Source organism: Aquila chrysaetos, chromosome 14 (assembly GCF_900496995.4).
Source record: "Aquila chrysaetos chrysaetos chromosome 14, bAquChr1.4, whole genome shotgun sequence".
NCBI lineage: Eukaryota > Metazoa > Chordata > Aves > Accipitriformes > Accipitridae > Aquila > Aquila chrysaetos.
In genome coordinates this window covers 31343463-31368505 of record NC_044017.1, presented here as the reverse complement: position 1 = coordinate 31368505, position 25043 = coordinate 31343463, and positions in this window count along the sequence as shown.

Below are 25043 nucleotides of genomic sequence, written 5' to 3'. Positions count from 1 at the left end.
TGACACACCAGCCAGGCAGGGCTGATGACACCTCCACTGCAGACCCTGCTGCTGGCAGGTTTGAGCTGCTCCGCGTGTAGGTCGCTGCCGGTCCAGCCCCAAGGAGCTCAGCTCTCCCAGCCCTGGGTAGGGAGCAGAGGGTCCTAAATCAAACCAGCAGCCATCCCGCTGGCACAGAGGCACCTGAACGCAGATGTTGCACATGTCTGTGAACCCACATCTCAGCAACTTCACAGGGTCTCACCCAAAACCTTTCGTGGAGATGAGAATCTTCGCTGGGATCCTGGAGTTACTGGTAAGTGCTCCTTCCCTACAGGCATGTGTTAGCACTGCATTCCCGCAGGTTTTTACAGGTATAAGGCTATTAATCCCCTGTAGTACAGCATCATAAAGCTGGACATGTACAGCGGTGGATCACACTCTGAACAGCTACAAAATACGCCGGCAGTTTTGTGTTAGTTGGTTGTGCGGTCTCTTCCTGGGTTACGTACGTTCATGCAGTTAATGGGACTGCAATGAAGTCAGAAAATCATGCCTGATTACAAACCATGCAAATGGTATACTAATAACGCAAAATCATGTGATTTGTATGATAGAGGTGACATGAAAAAAAAATGTTTTCAACAAACCAGAGGCTACAATCAGAGGAAAGCGATTTCTGTATTCAGGCTGAAAGTTAATGAGCCTGATGCAAAGTGTGAGCAAAGAAACATGGTGGGAAATTAAAATCTTTCAAGAATCATTAGGTGTAGACATCTGGGTTTTCTAAAATTCATTTACACTAAAACTAGTTTTCCAATGTAAAGCTTTGGCAACCACTGTTTAGCTGTAAATTTAAGCAGTAAAACATTTGATGCTGTTGATGTAACAAAGGCACTCTAGATGAAAACTTTGCCTGGGAAATGTTGTCTTAATCCCTAATTCAGTTTAAAAAGGACAAGCAATACATCTCATGCATCTGAACTTCTGCAAAGCATTGGATAGCGAAGTTAAACTGGAAACTGCAGATTAATTCACGGATTGACAGGAAAGCGCTACGTGGGACATGGTGGGAAGTATACTGTAAGAGGAAATTTTGGCTGGATGGGGTTACTGACAGAGCTCCTCAAGAACCAGCCAGAAAAAACAGAGTGATCAGAGCACAGTGCCCAGCCCCAGGGTGACTCCCAGCCCCTTTGTGAGGCAGCCACTGAAAAACAACTTCAAAACTAAGCTGGATTCAAGTGAGATGTCTCCAGAAAAAGGATAGGGAAGTATCAGTTCCACAGTTTTAGGCAGCAGTGACACTCCCCCTTGAATCTTGTATGTAATCAGCACAGCCATGCTTAAGACAACAAAAGCAAAGCAGATGCTGGAAATTGCCCGCTTACAGACTTTTCAGGGGAACTGGCAGGCTGGGACGGTGCTAAAGGTACTTTACAATTAAAGCATCTGTATCAACACATCCACAGAAATGCAGGGTTTATACGAGCTGTAGTTCATGTAGGATGAGCCTTAGACTTTGGTCCCACTGTAGTGCTTAACATAGGGACTGGTCAATCACGTCACGGCTGACATCAAGTACTTCAGTCAATGGGCCCCTTCCCAGAAGGTGGTGATCTTATTTGCCACAAGGTGCTATGGGTTTCATATGAAGCCGAGCTACATACATCCTACATTGTCAGAGTGAGCGTGCAAAGCTTAGGGCAAGGAACATACCTTGTGTTAGCTGTACTTCAAGCAGTGTTTCTAAGTCTGAAAAAGTCTGGTGTGCTTAGTTTGACAAAACAAAGGCTATTTTCCTTTATAGAGGAGAATACTTAAATGTAAAGAGAGAGCTGAGACTGGCCAGACCTTTTAGCCTACCAATAAATCTTAGAGGATCTTCAGTGACCAGAAAAGAGAAATTTGACTTAACTGTCACCTAGAAGATAGTCAGAGCAAAAGTCATGCCTTTGTCATACTCTGCAGTCCTTCTCGCAGCCTGTCTGCTTTCACTTTGCAGCTGTTAAAAGATCCTTGTGTAGTTGTCAGTGATTGTACAGAGAAATAATTCCAGTCCTGTTAAGTCCCTCGATACAAGACTATAATTTAAAAAATCAATTACTCCAAGTCAAAAGCTGTGGCTGTCCTAAAAAAGCACAAAATGAAGAGCATGCCATGTCAGCCAGGCAGAATTTGCACAGCCCTGGTTTCCCTCCCTGGTGTGCAGTTTCTTAGGCTGCTCTTTAATTCTTTGCCACACTGAGGATTTTCAAAGATATATGCCAAATTCAGAAAGAATACGATACTTGCTACCTTTTCATCAAAGTCTATGAGAGCAAGTCAAGATCACTGATTATTAGGCCTGCTAATATCCCTGTGAAGAAGGTCCACTGTGGGAGACCGTAGTAGGTTCGTAATTTGCCACGTGGCAAACACGGTTCCATCGTGGCAGTAATTACGACAGCTTTAAGGTCACCCTCGAGCCAGTGTCTAACCATTTGGTCTCCAAAGCAGTTCAGCTGTGCTTGATGCCTGCCCGCGGTGTTTGGCGCTTAGCCGTACCTGGTAGACCGCGGGCAGCAAATCCACCAGCATCATGCCCCACATTAGCTGTTCCTGATCCTCTGACCTCTCCTTTCTTTTCTCTAGCACCCCTAAATAAAGACAAGCCCACGGGGAAAGAGAAGCAAGGCACAAACTGCTGAGCAGGATGGCCGTGCTTCAAAGGCAGCAAGGGAAAGCGGGGTGGTTCATGTGCCCTTCGAAGACCCCATCGCTCCTCCTCATGCTCCTCTTCCCTGTCCCCTCCGTTGCCCACACTGATCCTCTGAGGGCCTGGGTGCTCTAAATCAACCCAAGGAAATGTTCTGGCAAACAAAAAGATTAAAAAAGAAGAAGTTTTTTTTTTTTTTGCTAGTTGCTGTTTTAACCCCAGCTTATTTTGCTGATCCGGTTTACAGCACAGCCCTCATAAAATACTCCTGCGAAGAGGTCAGGGTTGGACCTACATCAAATAAATTTGCCAGTGGGCAAATATTCATGTAAGTGTACCTTGAAGTTGTCTAAGCAATTAACATAATTAAGATAAATTCAGGGCAGTAGTTCCCTACCTGCAAAGAGCTTAACTACTTTCTTTTTTCCTTTTCTAACCCTAAGAAAAGATGTACTCTGCAGAAAAGCTTGTATATTTTTTCCCAATTATACTGCTTAGTCTAATAAAAGATTCTCCTCCTCAGTAGAAAAGTGACAGAATTACATAAACATCCCAGGAATCCTAGCCTTTAGAAAGTCTTTAAGCTTGTTTCAGAACTTTGTACTCATATTAATCTATGGGCTTTGTAAGAAATTACTATAACAGAACTCTGCAAGAGATCTTGTGGAAAGAAAGGTGATTTTGCAATACAAAAATCTCTAAGCAAGTCACTTTTACCTACTCCTTCTCAGCCTCTCATCGGTTTCGTTCACACACTTTCCTCTGACCCATATACTCACGAGTACCAAGACACACGTGCCCAAGCAGCCTTAGATCGCTTGTACGCAACGTGGAGGACAAAGGACATCAGTAGCTGAGGCTTCAACATGTATCTTGGGTTTTGGACTTGCCTTTTGTACCTTTTAGGAGCGGATGCTGTGCTGGATTGCTTGCCTTGTGATTTTGACTCACCTCCTGTAAACGTTAGGCAAAATTCCTGAATTGCACAACTTTTATTTTCCTAGCCTGATAAGCTCTAGTTCTGTTCTTCATCCACTTGACAGCTTTAACTTTAGCTCAATTTATTCTTCCTCTTTATTAGAATGAAATCACAGATACTGAGCTCTGTGGCAATTAACACATGCCTCTCCTTTTAACCTTTGCTCTGCTGCTTCCTCCAGTGCTTTTGCACACACATTTCCATTCTTACTCCATTCACACCAATCTTAATTTTTCTATTACAAATTTCTGCAGTGCTAGTGGAGTCGCTCCTAACTTGGGACATTGGAACGGACAGCTCATTACAGTCCCCCCAAGAATGCCAAATTCATGTGGTAAGAACAGGGAGGAAAGCCACTGCTTTTTTTTTTTTTTTTTTTTGTTGTTGTTCAAGAATTGTAAAAATATCAAACATGAGGAAAATACAAAGAAGAATCTCATGCCTTTGATCTCACATAACACATTATTTGATTTTAACGCGGGCAAGGCTATTGAGATAATTTGCTCTTGGTTGATTCTGTGAGTGCCATTGTAGTCACTTGCTATTGCACCCACACCTTCTGTACGGGACCTTCCAGGTCAGCCCCACCGCAGCCCTGCTCAGCTCTAGCAGAGGAAGATCGCTGCTCACGCACTTCTCCTGCACCCACTGCTTCAACCCTCTTCTGCATGACGTGCAAGCAGGAGTCTCAAACAGCTCTTCTTAATCTCTGACAAAAATGCTTTCTCCTACCAACAGGCTCATAAGCAAACAACAAAATGTCATTGACAAAATGATTATAGTGGGATGACAGAATGGATCTCCATAGCAACAAGTAAGTGGGGCTAATGCCACCCCTTGCAGCATCACAGGCAGCCACCCAAAGTTTCTTTTACTTTCTCAGAGCAGAATGCACGGAGGATCTCGGTTGCTGCTCGGTCCTGGGAGGTGGAGAGCCAGCAAATGCCTCTCATGGCTCTTTTTTGCCTGCCTGGATGGGTAGTCAGGTATTGTCACAGCCACGAACAGCACCTGGTGTTCCTTAAAATTGTTCTAAAGGAAGTAGCAGGACATACTCGTTCCCTCCATGAGCCCTCTTCTATTCATCCTCAATAGAGCAAGCAGAGTCAGATCCCCTGCAAAGTACTCTTTGTATTTGCATTCAGTTAATTTTAACTAATTCTGTGTTTCATTTTGGAAGTGAAATGTATTGAGTGGTGAGGAGGTGGCCAGGGAGCTTTTCCTATCTTCCTAACCACATGTTTTATTACCACCAACATTTTGACAATTGCAGACCTCCTATGTTTCAGTAGCATTGAATACTGCTTACTATTAATTCATTGAAATCCATGCAACATGAACAGGCCGAAGTGTCAGTCCTTAGTTTGGCTGAGGTTAGAATTTTACTCTTTTGGTGTTAAATGTGTTGTTCATCTCCAAGTAAGGCCTTGAGCTAGTACAAACCAGAGTAGCTTTAATGATTTCAGTGCATCTGTGCCATTTCCCCCGCTCAGTATCTTGTCCCACTGTCTGTCTTGTTAGCTTTCTCTCAAGGCTCCTGCATCTACAGATGTTTCTTGCAATTCCCACGACAAAGCTGAGAAATACATGCATGCATTTAGAAGGAAACTTATCCCTGGCATGCACAGTTCTCCACTCTGAACAGCAGAACCAACCTCCAGGTGGATATTCTGATCCTAACACATACAGACAATTTCCATAAATGTCACCGCTAGGTGCCCGACTCATCCCTCAGGCACAAAGCAGCCCTTCCAAAGTAAAGCCAGGATGACGCTGAAGACCAGCACAAATTTTCTACTAAGTACTTTTCTTTGTGCTTTTCTGTCATTATACATGAAATAAAGTTGCTGCCTTGAGATGTGATTCTCTGCCTCTTTGGTAGACACCTGCTGGGGCTAATTCACGTGAAGTCACGGCATTATATATCATGAAAGGAGGGTATGCTCAGGTCTCCTTATGCCCCTGGCTTTAATGGAGAATGTGTGATGTAAAATGATTAATGGTAGTCTGTGAGCTCTTAATATAACTCACTTCCACGGTTTATGGCTTCTCCTCTGCAATACATTACTTCCTCTATTTCCAATCAGTTTTTCAGGCAGAGAAGCCATGTGAAGAAGTGACTTGCTTTCCTTCCAACGTGAACTTTGCACAAGTAAAAGCAAATCTGTTTCTCTGCATTTGCAGAAGTCTTTTCTGATACACAGCAGATAGATAGCCATAAAAAATAACAGAATAGATCTGAATAATAAAACTTACAAGCAACTACATGTAGCCACTGAACTCAGTGATGATACTCCTAATAAATGCATGATATTCCTAATCTGTATTTAAAACAACGATGTTCTAAAGGACCGAGAAGATAGTAAAAAAATGTATATATATTTTGATGTGGTGTTTCTACATTAATAACAGTCAGGTTTATTTTGTAGGGAGTGATTTTCACCTTAATAGTTGTCTGATGCACTTTATGGCCATTTTCTGACTGTCAGTTTTGTGACTGACATTAGGGTACTACTTCTGGAAGTTAGACTATCTGATGTCCACTCCTTCCCACTACTGTGGGTGCAGCTGACCATTTTCATGAGGAAAATAGTGCTCTTAAAGATGGACTCTTTTACATGTCTTTTACCCCTATTTCCTGGTGATAAAATGTATATGTTTACTTTGTGTCTCTGCTTCTGTTTCTGCCAATTCAGACTTAGTGAACCCACTGGCCAATTCCTACCTAATCTGACAGCAAGTTTGACATATCAAAGCTATAAAGTATTTCAGATCTTCATAGACATTGATGGCTGGATAAGTGAGGGTCACCATTTAGTAATGTCCACTCTCAGGGTAAAAGATGAAGAATTCACATGTGACCCCTTCTGCCTGGAACCAACCAACCCACCAGTGCATGGTACCTCCAGCACCATCACAGCAGCCATCGACTTTTTACTCACCTCTGCATAAATCTGGGAACAGGTAAAACTGAAGAAGTGTATGGGGTGAATGTAGTGGGGACTGGAAGAATTACAGGTGGGTTGGGGAGTGCTGAAGCACGGAGAGAAAGTAAAAACGGAAAGGAGATGAAAGTGCAGTAAGAGGGGGGAGAATATGGAAGTATTGTAGGGGCTGGCTGGAAGTTGGAAAGATGAGAACAAGATCTATTGTGCTGGGTCTGATAAAGGATTTGGGGTAGATTGAGGTTAATGTTGGGGAAGGGTGCTTATAAAATGAAGCTGGAAGCCTTATTCTAGCCTTATTCATGCTGCTAATCTGATTCTTCCCTCAATTCTGCTTTTCCAGGAGGCAAAGTTTGAGGATGTGTGGAACAGATCCTGAAATCTTCTTTTCTCAAAGAACTAATGTCTCTGAAGCATTGTCTTTCCTTTTTAAAGCTGTGATTCAACTGCTATGAATGTCTAGCATATTCAGGATAGCTCCCATGGCTGGTCCAAACATGCTGACTTTCACATAATCCTGGTATTGTAGTGCTTCGTTGGATTTTGTGTTCGCCAGTCAATAAAGCAGTGATTTATCATCTGTTATTGTTAACACGCATCAATATATCAAGAAGCAAGAGTGGAAATGTTTTCAAGAGAAAGGACAGAGCATATTGTGGAAGTATAATGCAAAATTACAGCCAGGCTAGTCCTTGCTTGTGAGATTCTCCAAGGAAACTCTCTGCATAAAACTAACAATTTATGCAGGCATGAACTGTTCCCACTGTAACACATCAGAAGCGTTTTAGGTATTCTGAGTGGTGGAGTTACAGTGCCATTTTAAAAAACAAATGCATGTCAGATTTTTTAGATACTATTGACTTAGGAAATAAAAAACTTCCCCGAAATGGTTCTGAACCAGAAAGGCTCAGGAGATTATTAGACAGATTTAGTAGAAATAGACAGTGTACGGAGAAACATAACGAGTAAACATAAAATACAGAAATAATAATTTAGACTAACTATAATCTGTCATATGAATTATTAGATGTCTATACTGCCATTTTAGTAATATAATCACTATTTCTGAACCAGTTTGTTTCTCCCAAACAAACTCTTTACGTGGATCCACATAATTCTGTCACCTAATTATAAGTTTAGTTTTTCCAGGATCTCGTGTTTGGGAATCTGTTCATTGGTAGTAGCAGGAACAAAAATACAGCTTACAGACACATACTGAAAAAGGAGGAGTAAAGGATAGGCACAGAAAGTGATTCCTCGCCACAGTGGTATAAAAATGGACTGGCTGAACCTGCTAGCAGGCAACAACCCAGAGCTGGCTTCTCATAGCTAGACCTTTAAATTATCCTCATCCAAAGTTGCTTCAAATAAATAAAATTTGAAGGAAACGTGCTTACAAGAAATACACCCTTTACGTCTCAGGGGTCTCTGTGGGATGTTTATTTGCCGGTGCCCTCGGGGAGTTATGAGGCAAGGCTGGAATGATCCCAACTCATTCCCTTCAGCCTGGGAAAAAAAACTGCTCGAGAGCTGCCTTCCTAGAACTGTCTCCCGCAACTCTGACTGAAGGATTTAGCTATCAGTGAGCCTACCCCAATTTCCCTGACAGGCTGAGAAAACAGAGAGGGCTCTCAGCCCTACACTGCTGCGCTTGGGACGAGACTAAAGAAAACCACGCTTTTGGGTTTTGTCCAGGCTTCAGCGGTTTTCTGTGTGCTTCTCCGCTCTCCCAGGGTCTGCCTTTGCTGTCTGCCCCGGAGCCCCTGGATCTGGCCCCATCTCACCTTAGGGGCCCTGTGAGCCTGACATCAGCTAAATTTTTAGTCTGGTATACCTTACTGAGAGTGCTAGCTCTTGCTTCTGTGCGAGCCATAGTGTTCATTTTCTACCTTTTTTGTTAAAGCTATTGTCTTTATTCTCAATTAAAAAGAGCAGGATACACCAGTTGGTGCGGAAACAGAGAAGAGGAAAAAAAGTGTTAATTGCAGATAGCTCTTGAGCACCGTGTAAATCCTATTTTGCATGTTAAAGCGGGACTTTGATGGAATAAAAGCTTTGTGCTGCTCCTCAGCACCGGGGAAGTTCACCCAGAGAGCTCCGTTTCTCTGTCACCCACACGCACAGCTCAAAATGTCTTGGGAGTCATCAGAAGCATCTTCTGGATGAAAGGAAAAATATTTGTTGCATGGCATTAGGAAAATAATCTCTCCATCCGTACAGTCTCTGTTTTGTACATAAGCCAAAATGACCTGCGCTGTGCCAAAGCTGGAACAGAAGGTTAAAGCCGTCTGCTGCTGCTGCTGGACCTCATTCCCCTCCAGATTTTGCACAGGTAGAAAGCTGCCCTCACCTCTGTTCTGCTTGAGGTTCAGGGACTGCTGAGCTTCCTCACCCACTTCTGTTTTCTCAGCCCTGTCTGACTTATTTTTGGTCCATCAAGAAAAAGCTTTCCTTGTTACCCCAGGGATATTCTGAGTAACAATCTTCAAATATTCACCTTATATATGTCCTGCAGTAAGCGCTTAGGAAGCTGTGCTTAAACCCCTTCAGTGGCATGTAATATTAAGCCTGCATTTTTTTAAGAGTTTCTGTGTGCAGTTTTCCCCTCTTCTTCCTGACTTGCCTCTGAGCATGATCCAGAAAGGCTCAGAAACAGCTGAGCCACTTGGCTTCAGCATTTACTATTTATCATGGTACCCCATGCAAAGAGAGGATTTATCACCAATTTACCTTGTAAGTTTTTGAGCGCTTTGAAAATCAAACATTTTTGAGGCTTGGTTTTCCCACTTAGACAGGAGAAGAAAATTTGGATGTTCTTCTAAACTGGAATTCACATTCGATGTGATAAATACATTTTGGGCTGGCATTATGCCATTTTAACAGGTGGGATGCAAGTACTTCGCTGCTCAGGCAGACCATTGTGAAAAGACGGATTCCCAGCCAGGGACACGGGAAAGCTGGTCTTAAAGGCTGCGTGCTTATACTTAGTGATGAATAGGAAATGAGAGTCTCTAATAATCCATCTCTGATTTGGGTTACTTTTCATATTTCTAGTCACCTCAGGCATGTTTGATGAGCGTTCATTACAATGAAATGTCCCACTTACATTGACACGCGTCACTTTGCAATAAAATGACAACAGTTAAGGGCACCTGGTTGTGTGCCTTAGCAAGTCTTCTCAGCCCACCCGAATTTCTGCAAGCTGGCCAACTGCTCTGCAGGTCATGTACGGCGTCTGTGACACAGCTCGTAAAAGAATAACAATGGGAGCTGGGAAGATATTGAATATTAAAGAGGTTTGTGGAGCATTAGGGGAATTTTGCTTCTCAAACAGGGATGGAAAAAAGTCTATAAAGCTCCTGTTTCTGTGTAGGCTGGCTCTGGTATTCAGTATTGAAATGAGTTAGAGACCCTCAGCAAATGCATCATGTGAGTGAGTGAAATAAGGCTTCCTTCTGGCCCCATCTCCTGCCCAAAGACACACTTGCAGAAAGTGAGCTACAGAGCTGCTGGAAGAAAAGAAAGGGACCAGGTACCCCTAACATGAAAGTCTTTCAAGTTAGTAAACACTCTTTGTCAGGATAAAGCTGTGAGCCCTGTGTTATTTTTCTCCTGAAGATTCAAGAGGAGAGCTTTCATATATAATAAACATAAATCCTTTTACTAAAAGATATTGTAAATATTAAATATATTTGCACAGTAAAAGAACTAATGGCAAGCCTCCAATACACAGCATCTATCCATCTTGCTTGCTCACATATCTGAACCTCTTGCTTTTATTTCTCCTGCCTTTGGTGCTAACATGTCTTTCTCGGTGAGCATTATTTCAAGTGACAGGGAATTACTATAATTCTAAAAATAATTTATTATCTTCCAGGAGCAAAGGTCATTTTCATTTTGAACAAATAAATGTCAAATAGTGGATGATATACAGGATAATAATGCATGGGCAGCCAGCCAGAGGAGATAGCTGTAATTAAATTCAAGTTCAGGATGACACAGAGAGCCAAGAGATGAAAATCTGAATGTTTTTAGACAAGTTATCAGAGTCCATTTTACTGCAGGATGTGCTGTTATCTGATCCCCTAATCCTGCCTGTGCCCTCATAAAACACAGAAAACCTACAGGAAGATGGGTCCTATAGAAGTCCCTCTTATCTGAGAGCCCAGGCAACCTGGGCTAGCTTTAGGTAAGGCACATGCTGGTGCTGGTGATTCACGCTGGATGGACCTGCGACAGTTTCCACCAGCAGAGAAGCTGCTCAGTGTCTGTGGAAGTAAATACAACAGGGAGAGAAGCATGAAGTGCTGAAGGGGACAAAAGCTCTTCACAGGACAAAACTTGCTGGATACTGGGGGACACATAGGCAGCTTTTTGCCTCCCCTGTTCCGTTCGGTTTTTAATTTGCAACTTCACTTGGGACTCAGCTGAAGACTAAGACACCCGACTGCAGTTTTGATAGGCAGATATCCAAGAGTCAGTGCAGAGCGAGTCTTTCATGCAGTTGACCTACTTTGATTAAGCCAAATCATCCTCTTGAATTCATTGACTATGGGTTCAATTCATGAGCCTAAACCTAGGAATTTCAGTGCCGCTTGGGATGACCTCAGGTATCGGAGACACCTGGGTGGACCTGCCTCCCTGTGGCAGATACGGCAGAAGACCTTCAGATGACCCACAGCCTTCAAAACAGGCAGCGGGAGGCCAGGCAGGGTACCCTAGAGCACGTCAAAGCACTACAGACTCCTGGGTTTTAGGCAACTGAATTGTTACCTAGGTCTCCATCGACTCTAATAGGAGCGTAAACAGGTAGCTCGCAGAATCGCAGAATCATCACAGCACTGCTGAAGCTGGCAGGCACCTCTGGAGATCATCCAGACACCTCCTAGGGCATCTCCAATGGCTGCGGATACCTCAGCTATCTGAGATACCACTCAGGTGCCTAAATTTAAAGAGCAGAATTGCACTCACATCTTCACGGGCTCTAACGGGGCTCAGACTCAGAGCTGGCCACGTGCGTAGGCACCTCCACGTAGGTGTAAATCTCACACTCAGTCCCTGCCGCTGCACCTGGGAGCTCAGGTACCTGTGTGCTGTCCTGTGCAGGTATATTCTCGGAGTTCAATTTGAATTTACTTTTATAAAGCACAATTAAAGTCAGGAAATAAACTCTCAGCATCCAGAGCATAAAAAGCATTTAACAAAGAATGAATTTTCTGTGATGTACTGTTCTTTTTTCCCCCTACTTTTGCACAAGCATCTAATATTTGTCAGTGCCACAGGCAGTATCCAGAATGAGACAGCTGATTTGCCTTATTCAAAATGGCCAATGTCATGTTGTATAGCCCTATTACCACAGCTGTAATAGATGTGCACATCCTATTATTAGAGATGCATAAGGGTCATGAACTGGAAAATGCAAGTTCAGATAGGGCTTGCTCAGGCATTTGGAGGCTTTTGGAGCTGGGAGAGAATGAACAGTTGTTTACTGTATTACCTTAGCCTGCAGAGAAAGGCTGCTTGTGAGGTCCGTGTGTACATCCAAGATTTCTTGCCATTTAAGGATGCTCTGATCTAGGTTTTGATTCAGGCCCATTCATAGCCACAACTTGAGTAACAGCTGTCAACCAATTAATTTCAATGAGTAATTAACAGAAAAGAAACAGAAAAAAAAATAATCTGCATTCATGCAATAACAGGAGATAATTCTTTAGGCAGACACAATATCTTTTCAGTAAATCTGACATGACAAACTCACTTCCATATTGTGGAGGAAAATTAAGAATTCTCAGCCTAAGTGAAGCAAAAAATAACTTTCTGAGAACTCAATAAAACCAGATTTATTCCTTTTATTAGAAGTCTGCATATTATATGATTGAACTATTCCCAGGACAACAGAAATTTGCACATGAATACGTAGACAACTGCAAATTGCAAAGCAGATGTTCTACTGACCTCCTCCCACTGGAATATGCTAGCTGACCTGATTGGGTTATTCTCTCTTTCACCCATCAATAAATCAGCACGTCAACTAGACCACAACGGAGGAAACTTTTAACTAAGTGGGCAGAAATATAATTACACAATTCCTCACGGTGTTGCTAACAACTGGTAGTTAAAATGGAACCACACGCATTGCAGAAGTATTGCAACTTAATCCTCACTAATTTTTATACGGTGTTCATTATTATTTTGTTGGCATTCAGCACTTGGTACTATGAAACTAGAAAAAAAGAATTTGGGACAAGTGGGGAAAAAATGTTTTAATGGTGAAGTTCATTAGGCTGAGGAATAATGTCCTAGAGAAAGTAGTGTGAGTTTTATTGTTCAGTAATACAGATATTGCCTAGGCAGAACATCGGGAAAATGCAGACAATAATTGTGAGTTCCTTATCCTGGCACTCCAAAAGAAAAGGGAACTGTGTGAACATGATAATCTAGTAAATCCTTTTAATCCCTAAATCCTATGATACTCTTGTCCAGTAAAATACTTGTCAATTAAGCATATGCCTAAAAGTTGTGTTGGACGTGTGCCTATCTGATCCAATGAATATTCAATATTGAGCCCAAGAAAATACCACAATCTATCCTGCTTCTCTTCACTAATACTAAATAACCCTTGCAATATTGTAAGTGTGGGGTTTTTTTTACTGTTTTGAGATTCATGCTAATTTATGCTACGGTATTGATTCAGACCATATTAGCAGGAAATCTTTTAAATGTGCCCCGAGGTAAGTAATCTGCTTTTGCATTGTATGTTAGTCATGAAGATCCAAAGGTGTTAGAATCACAAAGCCACCACATTAAGATTCAGTGTTGCATAAGAAAGAGATTTTGTAGTCTGAAGCAACGCTTTGGAGGGCTCCTAATCAGGAAGGCAGAGCTGAGGATGTATCACCTTGCATGCAAGCAAGCCTAAGAGGGTGTATTTAACAGATACTGTATTTGCGTACTTGCCAACAGTTGCCCTTTTGCTTTGCGCATTGAGCTTTAGCTGACTTGGCACATCTGCTTTCCTCTTGCTGTAGGCATTTTATCCAACATGGTGTCAAAGTTTGTGTTTCTGTGAGGAAGACTCAGTGGGAATATTTTCGAGGTGCTGGGACTTAATAAAACATTTTTGAGAGTAACATCTGTCGGATGTTAATTTAGGAAGTTTTTATTCTGAATAAACAGATTACAAATTGCCCCAGGAAATCAAAACAGTTTGCTCTTTCAGTGAGACACATTCCAGATTGAGATTATGTGTTGGGGGGCTATCGCACAGCCATACTCACAAGGGCTTTCCTTCTCGGAGGAAGGATAACTTTATTTGTTTCAAGGGGGCAAACTATGCCTATGACTCATCTGTGCTTCCTCTCCTTCTACCCAAGGAATTCAGGCACCCCATTAAGTGGCGATGAAGAACTCTTATGCTGAGCAGAAGGGGATATCAGGGCTATGAAAGTTACTCTAAAAGTTGCTTTCTTGTCAAACTTTTATCTTCTTCCACACTTAGAGGGTACAGAAATAGCCCAAGACAGCACAAGCAATGGATTCTAAAGCCTGTTATTGCTCTAACTGCACAGAAGCTATCACATTATGCAAATATTCCCTTTCATTTGGTTGAACTATGTACAGAGGAAAGTACACTGAATATTGGTAAAAATGTCAGAACCTGACCTAGAATTAATTTCTGTATTATTGGTCTTGAGATAATATAAAAAGCTCTGGAATTCTCTCGCAATGAAATGCTAGATAACTGTCACAATACAATTAACATGTTCATTTTATTCATGCCAATTTTTCAAATCTACGTGTTTATATTCCTCACTTTGGGCTTGCAAAACCTGTGTCCTGGGGCATAGGGAAATGAACAGACTGTTAATAAACAGGCAATAAACCCTCCTTGCTGGGTGAAGACTGCCTTTCTTCTGCATATCCCTGAGTTGCAGCAGCAACAGTCGTCTTCTCCCCTTTTGTACTGAGCTCAGTACTTAAGCATAACCTGCTACGGGCCTTTCTGTGGTGTGACTGTTGTACTGGGGAGCACTGAGAAGCGGTCAGAACCTCTGTCACGTCCCGTCTACATGCTCTCCTCTTTCCCCAGGAGGAACGCCTAGGTGAATTGCTCCTCCATCTGTCCTTCTGCATCACCTCTCTGCTCTTTCGGTAGGAGGATGTGTTAACCCCAGATATCTGTTAACCATACTAGAATGAACCTCACTGTGGTTTATAGAGGAAATCAGAGAAGAACTAAGAGTAGGGTTGGACTCCGTACTGGAAGATGTACAATGATCAAGGTTGGATGAGACCATCTGTTCTTCTACCGTGACCTGTTTCCCGAGCCAGTAGCTTTAACACCATCACCTCCATACTAAGCCAGATCACTTGGGTCTGATTAAACATACGCCTTGAGAAGGGCATCTATCCTTGACTGCAAAAAATGAGGTGACAGAGGATTTATCAGCTCCTTTGTACCCAGTGGCTAATCACCCTCCCTGTTAGAAGTTTGTGTCTAATTTCTCATTTGAATTTGGCTTCACTTCCAGCCAGTAGTTCTTGATGTGCTTTTCTCTGCTAGATTAAAGAGCCATTCAGTAACTGGTATTTACTCCCCATGAAGGTTCTTACATGCTATGATCAAGCTGTCTTTTGATCTGTTTGATAAGATAAACAGATTGAGCTCTCACTGTTCTCTCTTTTTTTATCCCCTTCCAGCCATCAAAACATATCTGTGGCTTATTTCTATATCCTCTGTAGTACTTCAACATCCCTTTTAAAATGTTGACATCAGGACTGTATACATTATTCTACATCAGTCCCAATAATGTCACACAGAAAGAAAAGTCAATTTCCTCCTCCTACTCACTATTCTGTTGTTTATACTGACAAGAATTGAATTAGCACTTTTTGCCTCTGTATCATACAAGAGCTCGTGCTAGTTCATTTTCCCTCAGAAGCCAATGCTATTTCCAGTCAGTGCTTTCCAGGGTACAGAAATTCTTTCTGCAAGAACAGTCTGCATTGCCTGCTTTTAAATGGATAATTTGGTTTGGCTAGGTTTTAGCCTACCATACCATGACTTGAACCTCTCTCTGGTTTTGGCAGTCCTATTATTCTCGACAGTATTTATTATTGCATCACTAGGGATTTTGCATTAGCTTCCTAAACAGGTGAGACTATTGAACATCATGAAATTTCTCACCAAACTCTACAGAAGCTCCTAGAAGTAACACTCTCTGATAAAGACCCCTGACAACAATAATTTTTTTGAGATCTTTGAGACAGTCAGGTATTAAGCTACTCAATATGTACTTTACTGATACCCTAGGGAGCTCCTTTGTTAATCACCATATTGTGTGATAATAAATCAAACACTTTGTAGAGGTCTGAATAATACCATGTCTTTGCAATTACCATTGCCAACAGAACTTGTAATCTCATAAAAAATGAAATCAGAGTTGTCTGATAACAGCTAGATCCTTAACATATATTCACTGCCATTAATTACTTACATTCCTATACCTTAATTCTCTATGTACTTATTCCTGGGTTAGCTGCTCTGTTACTTCGCCTGTAGCAGATGTACTTAAATGGCTGTACAACTTTCAGGTCAGCACGCTGCACTTTGGAATATTGGCACAGAAGAAGTACTTTCAGGATCTTGCACATTCCAACTGATATTGCAAGATTTAGTGGGAAATTACACTGCTGACAAATGTAGAATACAGTTACCATCTCCTGATTGCAAGTAGTGCAGGACTGACAGTTATAGAAATATTTGTCATTTATCATCCATTAAATAAGGGAATGTGACATACTTCAGCAACATACACTACATAATTCAAGACCTCACCCTGTTTTTTCTGAACAGTCTGTAAAATTTTTGCACCTTTGCATTTTCAGCACCACTATTAAAATTCCCATTTAGTATGTAATTTATACCAGCACCAGGGCTTCTTTTGTTTCAGAAATATTAGTTTCTTAATGCTGTCCTCTACCTCAGACAGATACAGACTTCTGCCAGTGCCTACCGATTTCTACTGGTTGCCTATTCTTGCCACAGATTGCATAGTTTATCAGTGGCACACATGACAGCAAATTTCAGGAGCCCACAGAACCTCACGATTGGCTCTGTTTTTTCAACAAGCTGATGAATGATGGCACATCAGCGTCAAATGCATACTAAAGTTATCAGACAAGCACTGAAATGTGCTACCTGTGTATGTTCTGTGCAAGGAACCACAGCAAATGCTGGGTATTTAACTTGGTTTACCACCTTGTGCCTCTGTTCAGGTAACTGCGTGTGGGTCACCTCTGTTTCGAACTGCCAGCAGAGATGGGGACGAGACCCAGCTCACAAGGCAGGACATCTCTCCTGGACGGACGCAGGTGTCTCAACAGGGATGTCTAGTGCCATTTGAAATGCTCCTGTGTGTCCTGCCTGGTGTCCATCTACCAGTCCCAAAGATCTCCCATAGGTCCCATGTGATATCTGCCAGCCCCATAGGGTTATCTTGGATACCCTGGGTGTCCTGGTTTGGGCTGGGATAGAGTTAACTTTCTTCCTAGCAGCTGGTGCAGTGCTGTGTTTTGGGTTCAGTATGAGAAGAATGTTGATAACACGCAGATGTTTTCAGTTGTTGTTAAGTAGTGTTTAGACTAAGCCAAGGATTTTTCAGCTTCTCATGCCCAGCCAGCGAGAAGGCTGGAGGGGCACAAGGAGTTGGGAGGGGACACAGCCAGGGCAGTGACCCAAACTGGCCAACGGGGTATTCCATACCGTGTGACGTCATGCCCAGTATAGAAACTGGGGGAGTTGGCCTGGTGGGTATCGCTGCTCGGGAGCTAACTGGGCATCGGTCAGCGAGTGGTGAGCAATTGCATTGCGCATCACTTGTTTTGTTTATTCTAATCCTTTTATTATTATTGCTCCTATTTTATTATTATTATCATTATTAGTTTCTTCTTTTCTGTTCTACTAAACTGTTCTTATCTCACCCCATGAGTTTTACTTTTTTTTCTGATTCTCTCCCCCATCCCACTGGGTAGGGGAAGTGAGTGAGCAGCTGCGTGGTGCTGAGCTGCTGGCTGGGGTTAAACCACGGTACCTGGGGCATCTCAGATGGTAGTAGTTCAGGCAATTGAATCATCCCGGGGAGCTGGTCAGAGTCGTCACTCGCTAGGCTTCACCAACTGTAAAGCTTTTCACTGGCTGTAACAGGAGCTTAGACAACCGACTTACACGTAGACATCTGAATTAAGGTGTTTTGGACATGGACAGCTAAATTAAAGTGTCTTGAGTTTGAACTGAATCCCACCCTTCTTGTTCCTTCATGACAGTCTGGAACTGAGGCTTTTTATGTTCTTATATTTATGTCAGAATCTTCTCCTCTCATACTGAGTTAATTGCCAAGATGGGCTAGTCCTCTGAGGCAAAAGTGATGCTTTTTAACCGTGTAGGCAGCATTTAGAAACTTTGGTTGACATATCTCAGTAGTCCCTTGAAACTCTTCAATCTCACAGTGATGGTATGCTTTTTGCTTTCAATAAAACCTCTCACTCCCAATATGCTTTGAGTATTTTAGCTACTTACTTTTACCCCCAAGATTAAAGCAGTGTTAATTTTACTCTTCTCCAGCTCTACTCAGTCATGCAGGAGCCAGAGATTGAGGCAAAGTCCCGTGACTTTAAAAATTCAATTCCGTCTGTACCATGGCAGCAGATGTAGCTCAAAAAGACAGCTGTCATTAAAAAAGAAGTTTGGTCTTCAGTTCGTAAGGTCACTGATTTAATGAAGCTTTCTCCAACACAGTCTGACAATTCTTCAATTGTCAAACCATAATTTTCAAATTATCTCCCATAACAACATAATGCACTGGAGAAGGGTTAAATCTAAGTCCATTTGATCTTCTGGATGCTGAAAATATCTTTTCAGTTTCTTATAGCAGGCATCAATCTCATGTGTGATGGTCTACTAATAACCCACTAGACAGTGCAGTTTTTCTTTTTCTCTTGCTAGTTCTCCTTTCTGTGTGCTGTTTGTTCCCATTAGTAAGACAAGAACAAAGAATCGAGCTTTGCACTTGAAATGGAGGTGTCCTGTGCAGTCGCTCCTATTTCCTGCAGTCTTTGATCTCAGTGCCTTGAGACTGCCTTTACCCACTCCCTCACAAGTCACGTCTTCTCTATGACGGAGTATCTCGCTCAACACCTCCACTGAGCTATGAGAGTGGAGATATCAATCACGTAGTATCAATTTTGGAGCATTTTGTGTTGGGGTCTCCCTCAGCTCAGGAGACTGAGCTCCTGGAAGGTCAGGATGTGAGACTTCGAATGGAGTGGGACAGAGAGTGAGTCTGGTGGGAATGCGATAGCCCGTGTTGTGGGCAAGATGTGTTTCTGCATTTAGTGTAACTGTTGCTATTGAGGGCTGAAGGTTTTGTGATCAACCAAAATATGTCGCTATACTGGGATCACATATAATACAGATGTGTATAACAGGCAGGCTGTCACCACTCAGATGAAAAGTGGAGCCTGTTATCTGTTTTCATAAAACAAGGTGTAACACTAACTTTTCATTTACAGGCAGATTGGTTGGTCATTTACATTGAATTTGTCATGTGCACGTGAAAGAAATTTCAGCATAAGGCCCTGTGACTGCAAGATGCCACCCATTTCTAGTTCTTTCTCCCAAACTCTCTACCTCTAGAAAAGATGATTTGGCAATATAACTTCTACTTTGGTCTTGAACAAAAAATGAAGTTATTGCAATTGCCTAACCCTGCATCCCTCAGAATCAACAGGACTAGTGATTGGCAGAGTTTAGTCCATAATGTTCTGTTCAGATTTCAGCTGTGCAGCTCTGAAATTATATTTTAATTCCATGCCAGATCCATCAAGTTGCTCTGTAGGTAAACCACAGTACTGGTATATGTTACTCTGCAATGAATTGCTCTTCTCTAGGATGTATGACTTGAGAGAAGTCGTCCATATAATATATAAAAGGGAAAATAATTAAGTCTCTCATTGATTTACAAGTATAATGCCTTCACCTACATCTGTACTCTGGACAGGAGAAATATGTGCAAAGGAAAAAGCCCAGTATGATCAATCTTAATGTGCAGAAGATAGAGCGCTCTAGTGATGTGCTGGATATATGAAATGAAAGCTGGTAAACCTCTGTTGAGGGCTACTTCTAGTGAACCTCACTAACCCGAATATTTATTCAGCAGCTTGGTCTTCTGCAGTCCCATGGAGAAGTCTCTGTTTCTCTGTCCCTAGAAGCCAGAGTCAGAGTACAAGTCAGAAAATGTATTTCAGGCAATCATCTTTAAGCCCACATTTTATCAGCGTTCTAGCTGGCTCTTCCAGAAGCAACTGCAATTTCACCTTTATTCCCCTACATTTTAAGGCAAGCAATTTGATTTTAAGCGTTTCTCTAATGACTTTGTATGGCAACTAAAGCAACTAATACCACACCAGGAAAAAATTTTATCACAATCATTAAATGATTTGTTAAATAGACACATTTGACCACTTGTTCTTCATTTCCATTTTACTATCTCCATAGTCATAAAAGGTTATAAAATGTAGCCATCTAACCTTCCCTTTTACGTTGAAAAAAATGGTGATTCTGAGGCTTCCTTTGGCTCAACACTTGAATTTTGCTTCAAATGGCAAATTTACTTCATAATTAGCTGCACTTCAAAAAACCCTCACCTTTATGATTGCAAACTAGGTGCTACATTCCCCATAGAAGTGGATGCTAATTAGGAGAACTTTTAACCTCCCAATTACACAAAATCAAAGTTTACAGGCTTGCCAGAGGAAGCATGCCCACATGAGAAGACACTGATTAACACAAACTCTCTGCTAAGCACTTTTTAATCTTTTATTCATTATTTGCAGGACGCTGGTAAATCTGACCTTAGAGTTTTGCCTTTACTTTCCAGGAGAAAAAGCAGACTTTTTCTCTGTATTTCTCACAGAGCTTGAGAATAATGCTGAATTTTTCTTACTTGAGTCACAGCATTCTTTGAGGATGTTAAAAACTGAAGGAAATTCTGAATGCTAGTGTTGATACATGCCTGTGAGTGATCCTCATCACAAGTATTTTTCACAGATTTAAGGTTGATAATGAATGGTTCAAATGTAACAATCGTGATTTCTTACACCCTGGCCGTGGTGCCTGGGAGAAGGAAGGGACACATCCTCATGTCCTGCCCGTTCTTCACCTTTCCTTCTTTTCTCCTCTGCTGCAAAACTGCTGGCAGTTGTTTCTCTTTAGGTCACCCCCTGCTCGTTTTTTGCTGTTTGCACTTATTTCTCTCTTTCCACCTTTCATCCAGACCTGCTGCTGTAATGCTTTTCAGGCAACATGAAATTGTGAAAAATGGATTCATGCTGCTTCACACCTTTCAGCACAGTTTTTAAACAACAGCAAATCAAAACAAAAGCTCTTTTCCAAGTAAAAAAGAGCTAAGTAAATTAATTACATTTCTTCTTTTCTTATCTTTTTATTGCTCATGTAGGTTCTTTCTCCTCTCTTTAGCTCCCTCTCTTGAATTTCTCCTTTCTGTCTATACTACCTTATATTTAAAACTTAGGAAGACAAATTACCCAAACTGTTGGGCTTTTTCATGGGGATGACTTTGCCAAAATAAACTTTTTTTCAGTCCTTCCAGAATATAAACGATTCAAGCTGCATTTCAAGGCCTGGCCAAGAGCCAGCAGGATGTTTATAAGAAAGTAGTCAGATAGATCCTCTCTTTTAAGTGAACTCCAGTGAAAGAGAAATTTGGAAAAAGATACCTCCAGCAGCATCTCTATCACCCTGCTTGAGATGATTTCCGTATGGCATTCCCTCCCCAGAGACCCATGGACAGATCTTCCCTCTCCAAACCCTTGCAGGCAGAAATACTGAAAAAGCAACTCTTACCCCACGATGATATTGGGTTAATCATTGTACGGTGATAAACTATGACAGAAATAAGCAGTTTGTCATAGCCCATTGCTATGTCGCAATATTTTCAACCTATTCTTAGGCTTCCTCATGCTACTGACGCATTTTATTATAAACTCTTTCTTTTTTTAAATTTATACTGCAGTTCTGGCCTGTATCATGATCAGGCACACATGGTGCCAGGCTCTAGTCTGGAAGAGTTTACAGTCTATGTATGGAAGAATTTATACTGTCAGTTAAATATTTCAGCTGCAAATCCTGCCCCAGCACCTTCAGGCACCACATTGACATACGACTGTGTTCTCACCAGCACTGTTCTCTAACTTCTTGGTAATATAAAATCCCTGCGCTGCTGAAAGGATCAGAGGGACCCTCCACAATCAAAAGAGCAAGCCGTGAGCTCTCCAAACAAGCAGAGCTCTTTCCAAAGGTAAAAGGAAAGCACCACAGCGCTTACCAGAGAGAGGAAAGTGCTGTGAGGGTGCTCGCAGTAACTTTGATCAATCTCAACTGCAGTCAGTGAATAAATCACACTGAAACCTTCTGCTGTGGCAGAGGAGGAATGAGTATCTGGGATCTCCCCTGACAAACAGCGCAGCCATCCCAGAGGGTCCCTGTCCCGTCTCTCAGCACCTGAGCAAATGAAATGTGTCATCTCTGGGCACCCTGAGCAGGCGGAGTCCCTCCCCTCACAAGCATTTGAAGCTTTCTGCAAAACAAGTGAAAGACAGCACAGCTGGAAAATAGGGAAAAAGCAACAGAACGTGCTGTGTAAACAGCAATTGTATCCTGACCCTTTGAGAAGGCTGAAAAGCTGAGCTAGGCAATAAGGATCCTTTTCCCTGGTCCAGCATGGAAACACCACCTTTAAAACACTCCAGTGATTCACATTTTTTAATTTAAAGCTTATCTAGCTCTTCTCCAGTGAGTTGCATCCTTCTCAACACCTCTCAGAGCACGAAGAAGGTCTGAAACCACTAATCTTTGCCACAGAATAAAAAATCTTCTCTCAGTCCTTCTGGACATCTGTTATGCCTCTGAAATATAACAGTGACTAGACAGATTGTGAGTAGAGAGTCTAAGCTGAAAAAACTCTGTATAGTAGTTCTCTTCCCTTTTGATCATATGGGGAAGTACCACAGTGCTTGTAAAGCAAACATTCAATTTGCATTGTCATCCACAATGCCAGTAATTAACTCACTGGCTAATTTGTTATAAGCTTAACTGCAACTAATGGACACAAGATGAAACTTGTCCTTGTTAAATAATCACCTGGTCTTTGATATACTTCCTTCTCGCACAGAATGCCTGTGTATATAAATTCCTTAAAAGACAAAAATGAAATCTTGCATGGACAGATATTCCCACTTTTCATAAGCTCTGACTTATTTCTACTGCAGCTCAATTTTCAAGTTATATGTAATGTATTGGAGAGATGTGGATTTGATGGATGGACCACTCAGTGGATAAGGAGTTGGCTGGATGGTCGCACTCAAAGAGTTGCGGTCAATGGCTCAATGTCCAAGTGGAGACCAGTGACGAGTGGTGTTCCTCAGGGGTCGGTATTGGGACCGGCGCTGTTCAACATCGTTGTCAGTGACATGGACCGTGGGATTGAGTGCAGCCTCGGCAAGTTTGCCGATGACACGAGGCTGTGTGGTGGACGACAGGCTGGAGGGGCGGGATGCCATCCAGAGGGACCTGGACAAGGTCGAGACGTGGGTCCACGTGAACCTCATGAGGTTCATCAAGGCCAAGTGCAGGGTCCTGCCCCTGGGTCGGGGCGACCCCCAGTGTCAACACAGGCTGGGGGATGACGGGATTGAGAGCAGCCCTGCCGAGAAGGACTTGGGGGTACCGGGGGATGAAAAGCCGGGCGCGAGCCGGCAACGTGCGCTCGCAGCCCAGAAAGCCGACCGTGTCCTGGGCTGCATCCCAAGCAGCGTGGGCAGCAGGTCGAGGGAGGGGATTCTGCCCCTCTGCTCCCATCGGGTGAGAGCCCACCTGCGGTCCTGCGTCCAGCTCTGGGGTCCCCAGCACGGGACAGACATGGACCTGTCGGAGCGGGTCCCGAGGGGGGACACGAAAACCATCAGGGGGCTGGAGCACCTCTGCTATGGAGAAAGGCTGAGAGAGTTGGGGTTGTCCAGCCTGGAGAAGAGAAGGCTCCGGGGAGACCTTACAGCAGCCCCCCAGTACCTAAAGGGGCCTACAGGAAAGCCAGAGAGGGACTTTTTACAAAGGCATGTAGTGACAGGACAAGAGGTAGTGGCTTTGAACTGAAAGAGGGTAGATTTAGATTAGATGTAAGGAAGAAGTTTTTTACCGTGAGGGTGGTGAGACACTGGCACAGGTTGCCCAGAGAAGCTGTGGCTGCCCCATCCCTGGCAGTGTTCAAGGCCAGGTTGGATGGGGCTTGGAGCAACCTGGTCTAGTGGAAGGTGTCCCTGCCCGTGGCAGGGGGGTTGGAACTAGATGATCTTTAAGGTCCCTTCCAACCCAAACCATTCTATGATTCTATGATTCTGAGTATTGAATGTTATGGATCCTCTTTTCCTATTCCAGTGGAAAATTCTGATTGGCTTTGAAACACAGAAAACACAGAAGGCATGAACAACCCAGAATTTGGCTCCTCTTCTTAAACAGCACAAAGAGGTAGCAATATGATTTTTAAAGGTGCAACTAGGTCAGTAATATTCAGGGACATGAAGGGGCAAGACTTTCTAAACTTACTGGAAGAGGCTCTTGATCTCAGTTTTCACAGTATGACATTTCTCAGAGTATTTACTTCCACCTTTTTCCTGTCCCCCCCACCCCCCCCAACAGATTTTACAGTCAGCTAAATAATTTGAGCCATAGCAGCAATCTCCCTTCTGCCCAAGGCCAGTGGGGATCCAAGGGAGGGCTGAGCAGGTTCTACCAGCATTATTCCCAACAGTGTATGGATCCAGTGGTTGTTTCAGATGAGCGCGGGAAATGCAAAGAACAATTACACTGGTTGTCAGAGTCTTGCATCTCATTGCAACAGCCAGCCATAAGAAGTTTTCTCTTTAAATGCCACTTGCGTGCCTTACAAATTAATTAACAGAGGAGCTTGCTTGCACTTCAGTTGTTCACTTCTTTATGTAAGTGACCTTAGAGGGTTGCATAACCCAATACAACACTGTGATTCACTGCAATGCTCTACCATATTTAGTCTTATTAGCAGCTATTCGAGAAATGCTGCTGCTTACTCTGGAGAGACATCATTTATAGTGCTATATAAAGGTCTCTATATTTTTCCCTCATGAAAAGGATTACTGCAGCATTCTTATCTGTAATGCAATCCAGAATAGGAAACACTCATTGATTTTTGAGGAGGCGTTTTCAATATGGTGACCTGTTCCACGCTTTCATTTGAAGTGTAATTATAGCACAGAATACTAGGATGGGAAGTGTGCGTTGTAGGGGAAAAATATAATACATGTTTTTCCTTGGCATTTACTGAGAAAAAAC